Source organism: Dermacentor andersoni, chromosome 2, assembly GCF_023375885.2.
Source record: "Dermacentor andersoni chromosome 2, qqDerAnde1_hic_scaffold, whole genome shotgun sequence".
Classification (NCBI taxonomy): domain Eukaryota; kingdom Metazoa; phylum Arthropoda; class Arachnida; order Ixodida; family Ixodidae; genus Dermacentor; species Dermacentor andersoni.
Window position 1 is genome coordinate 14,088,542 of NC_092815.1, and position 5,324 is coordinate 14,093,865.

Here is a 5,324-nt window from a genome sequence, read left to right on the forward strand (position 1 = left end):
CAGGTCTCGTACATAATGACAAAATTTGGTCCTGCCCCTGCGGGGTCGCCACTGTCGTGCCAGCAACCGCTTCTGCCTCACGAATTCAGCCACGCCTTGCGTGACCAGTCACACGCCTGAGCATTGCAGCGAACACATTTAGTTTGGTTTTGTTTGTGCATTCATATTGCTTGCAGAAATGCGGCTCAATTCTGTGTACGTATTCTGAGTGACGGTCCTGAGGCACGCCAACTTAAAAAAAGAAGCGCTTATATCCTGCTTTTGCTTTGATTTGAGAAAATCAACATGCCACAAGTTCATTAGCATATCAACGTGTTCAGCTTATAACAGAGTGTGCCTCAAAGAAGTCTATTGTGGAAAGCAGAGACATAGCACATCGACTTCGCTTTTATCTGCACTAACGTGTAAAGGAAATCGTATGATTTGCTTCAAGCACCGTAATAGTCGACCAGGCAGCAGGTGAAGCTAATTAGCCCTCCCTTCCCCCTTAAAGAACCGCTTACAATGTCTGGCCATTTTGAGCTGACAAGGGCAGCCCATACAATGCACGCTAACGACCATATCTGCTAAGTATTACATCCCTAAGCGCTGCGGAAAGAGCTGGAATTTCAAACCAAACGCCATTCGCCCTTCTCCTCGCGGGCACCACGCTCCCAGCCAGAGAGCCGACGTATATATCACCTACTATCACAGAACACCTATGCTACTACATGGCAGTGCTGTGACATCGCGCATAGTGACACGTGACTTCGAGAATTATTCAAGGCGGCATCAGTTTTTAAACAGACGAATTAAAGATTAGAGAAATAATAAAACAAGCTGAGTAACTGCGTTTTTTTTTTTTACTTTGAACTGTAGCAAGAAAGATGTACTTCTATCGCGCACGCAGAGAACGAAACTAACTCATTTTCTACTGTGTTCCAGCGCCGCAATTATGCTCTTTCATTTGTACTACTAATCAGTTGCTTTTGTGCAGAGCATGCATCAACGTACGCTGTGCGAAACGAGACGAACGCAACAGCTCGTGCGCGAGACCGTCACCGGAAGTGCGCCACTCAGCAAAAGAGCGAGAAAAAAAAATGGCTCCGGCTTAGCTCAACCCTGGTTATGCAAAGTGAGAGCTTGGTTTAGACTGGTTAAGTCTTGGTTTCACTTCGTTAAACTTTGATTTAGCTGTAATTATTATACTTAGGTATACAATCATCGTTAAGCCGGGTATGACGGCGGTGCCTGTGCTAGACATGCCAAGAGACGCCGCGAACATGCGCAGTGTCGAAGCACAAAGGGACAGGGCGCCAACGCGGTCGCTACATCGATCTCGACGGTGCGACGCCTCTTGCATTCCGGAACCTCTCCAGTGAAGCAGCACACGCCGGTTGGCGACGACTGCTCAAAGCGTCCTGCTCCCGCGCAATGCTCAGATAAGAAGGCCCGGCCTCGCTCTCATCCATGGCCAAGCTCGCACCGATTAGGTGCGCGTGGCGTTCCTCTTATGTTGAATTCCAATGGCAGATCGCAAGCACTCGTCCGGATCACGAACGGAGAGCGTCGTTCCGACTGAGACCGCTGATCGCTCTATTACACTGTACTAGATTCTAGTACACTGTAGCTCTATGCCGCTCTCCTCAAATGCCTGCAAAAGAGACACAACTTCAGGAATATCTCATGGCAACAGTCACAAGGTTGTGCTCATTTGTTGTCATATATGGAGCATTTACCAAGGCAATATTTGTCAAAACATTAAACCCTTTTGATAGTCCTGCGAGTGCTGGATCAAATGCCACACCTTGTTTACCTATCATAGTCGGCACACTCAAAGTTTTTAAAGTTGTGCATTTGATGTCGTTAATTTGACTTTGGGAGACTCCTCCGTTTACGTTGCGATATTTGTTCACTCAAGTAGACGAGACTTGACAAGTGAAACTTGCTTCACTGGATTGTCTGTGGTTGCTCTTCTGACTAGATGACACACAGAACTAATGCTGAATTGAAACTGTTATGTGCGCACACCTGATGTGGTTCAAAGCAGGAGCATGTGTGCTCCCCCACCAATAGGATTTAATAAACACTGCTGTATTAAAGCGAAATCATGCCCCGACACCACGAAACCACTTTTACCAATCTCCACTGCTCCCCTCTCTTATCCATGTTCAATGATGATAATCCGATTTTCTTTTCTGCAATGAGCCTGTTCAAAGCGATTCTTTATCTCATGCACTCTGCCACTGCACAGCTATTTCTTGGTTGCTAGTAAATAGAATCAATATTTCCTTGCAGATTGCAGAGTGAAACAGGAGCTGCGTTAGTATATACACTCTACCATATCAATTGGAATGACTGTGGCACAGTGATATCCTGTCGGTGCTGCGGTAGTGTGGATAACTCAGTGTCTTCTTTTTCGAAGGGCTTTGTCTAAATGACAGAGGTGAAACACACAAGGAGGTCAAAGGAAGGTGAAGGCTTAAAGTGATAAACTATGGTCAAACAAGGGATGTCGCTGCAGCCAACGTCCTGACAAGGCGACCGACCCTGACGAAGACAAGTGCCTGTGATGAAATGCCGGCTCCAACTAGATCCCTTGTTTAACCACTGCTCATCACAGGGGCGAAAGATGAAATATATTTATTCAATCAGTGTCATGAATTTGTGTGGTTTCTGCACTTGGGACAGTTGAACAAGGTCACTCTACACATCTACATCCTCCTAGCCTTGGAATGCTATCACAAACCCACCATGGTTGCTTAGTGGCTTTGTTGTTGCGTCACTAAGCACGAGGTCGTGGGATCAAATCGCGACTATGGCAGCGACACTCGTGTACTTAGACTTAGCTTCATGTCAAAGAACCCCACGTGGTCAAAATCAAATAATCAGATCGTGGTTTTGACAAATAAAACCCCATAATTTATTCCTTGGAATGCTATCACAACAAAAGCAAACGTTCAACGTGGAACGCTGTGTACCCTGCAGTGAATACTTGGTAAGAAACATGGCTGCTGCTGAAAGGAGCTTTACAGTGTTAAAGGGACACTAAAGCAAAACAATAAATCAGTTTAGACTAAGGAAGCATTGTTTGAGAACCCTGCAGGCAGTCATTTAAAAAAAATAGTTTGATTATCAGATGACAAAATGAAGGTCCAAGTATCAGTATTTAAATTTCGCGCCGAAACCCCAGCGCTGGTACGTCAGCGTGATGTCAAGGATACCAAAGTATGTTTTCGCATTTGGGCCGCGTTGGCTGAGTAAAGGTTCCTGAAACTTGCCATGTTTAATATTTGGTTCCTTTAGAACTCGATGTAGTCAATCTGTACCGCTATATATAATTGGTAGGCCCTAGAAGATGCTATCAAAATCCATGACGTCACAGCCCCCAGGTGCGGGAACTTAAGTAGGTGTCGCCACCCGTATTTCGTTCTTGCGCTTTTTCTGGCTTACCAAACGTCTTGTTGTAAGAGTAGTGTTTTTGGTGTTGTAGAACGGTAATTTACTGATGCAGAAGAAATCATTTATCACTTTACTGCCCCTTTAAATAACATAAATTTGTTGTCATATAGTTGTCACGCCATCATCACCATACAGCCGTCATTATACACTCATTCTCATCCCATTGTCAAAGCGCCTTCATTGTTGAGTCAACACCATTCCTTCGTCATTCAATTGTGTTTATGATGCCGTTGTCATGCCATAGTCGTCATGCATTTCTTGTTGTGCCGTCCTTTTGATGCCGTCGTGGACATTCCATTGTCGTTGTGACGTTGTCGTCTCAATACTATATTCATAATTTAAGAACAGTCATATCATTGTCCTCATGCAATCATCATAGCACCTTCGGCTGCACCCGTGTATGCTTAGAAAGCCAGTGAGCACTCAAGCGTCTGAGAGGAGTACAGTAGTTTAAACAAGAATGCTATAAAACATCCTTTACACTGAAATGTCATGGAAGAAGTGGAACCCTCAGAGCCCCAAGAACTTTGGCAAGCTCAGGATACAGAGCGAAAATGGCTAGCCCATACCAAAGCTAATGCTTAAACATTCATGTTAAACATTTGTAACCGTCCTAGGAGTTTTCTCTCAAGTAAACTAGAAGCCGTCTATATTTTATTTAAATGTTTCTAGGACACACATTTTATATTTTGCTTTTACTGAGACATGCTGCAGATATTTCGTTTGATGGTTATAGATGTGAAGGTGTTTATGATAAACACCAATGAAGTGGAGCTGTTTTACTTTATTTGAAAGATGACATTTCTTATTAGGTACTGTCTGAATCTTCATGCATTGCTGACCACTACAAGTATATTTTTGTAAAATGTTGTCGACATCTGTTGGCATTTATGTATAGGGATACCACACCTCTTTAGATGACTTCAGAGAATTCGTTCAGTACATTACCATTGTGTTGGAATATGCATTTGATCAGACTGCCTGGCATTCTGGTTGGCAACTTGAACATTAGCTATTAACTACCACTCAACACGGTTGGTATATTATAACCGTATAATATTAACAATGGAATATGTTTGATGACCACATTAACATCAGATGCCAACATCCACATATGCATCATGGAAAATACTAGCAGTATCTTGTACTGAATTAGGACTGATAGTTGAGCTAGTTGCTACGGTTTCGTACATTTAAACATAGTGTGTGTAAGGTACACACAATAAGGTAGAAGACACAGACACCAGCACTGCACTCCGTCTTTTCTGCACTGCATTTACAAGGATAATGTGCACCTTAGTTTACCAAATGCAAAACATGTGAACTGAGAAATGATGGTGTTCTGCCCTACCTTTTTGTGTGATGCAATGCACACAAACATTACACATCTTGTTTTTTGTTTGACCAATAAAGTGTTTATGGCCTCACCCTGTTGCAAAGCTGTTCCCTGCATAGAAACACAAAACTTGGAATGCGAATTCAAGTTTTAATGTCTTTGTAAACATCATTGTGTAAATCACTTTACATATGCAATGCTGTAACAGAAGGTGCTTGAATTACTGAAAGAAGGCTGGGCCTTCATCAGGTGTTGCAAAACACCTTCAGCCCAACCTTCCTTGGTTTCCATTGTATTCTGTGAATTGAAATAAAATTAAGTAGAAATAACAAAACAAACATCTGTGCTTCTAAGGCTGCAGCTATTGTTGTGAATGTGCTAGATTGTGGGAAACTAATAGCTTTTTCCCCCCCTAACAGCATGAATGGCGTAGTGGCTTCACTTTAAACTATGCACATAGAGACAATGGCCTAAGCTTTGTCAGGTCATTCATACACTTTGTATAGATGTGTGTAATATGACAGCTGTGCAATGGAACTCACACTCG

At 43.1% G+C, this 5,324-nt stretch overlaps 1 long non-coding RNA gene across 1 annotated transcript; it reads left to right on the forward strand.

The window, feature by feature from the left end:
• The first annotated feature begins 93 nt into the window (after window positions 1-93).
• On the forward strand, window positions 94-2,639 carry LOC129387859 (uncharacterized). Its single transcript, XR_008615009.2, has 2 exons — window positions 94-1,114; window positions 2,405-2,639. It is a non-coding gene; the product is annotated as an uncharacterized lncRNA (long non-coding RNA).
• The last annotated feature ends 2,685 nt before the right edge of the window (window positions 2,640-5,324 follow it).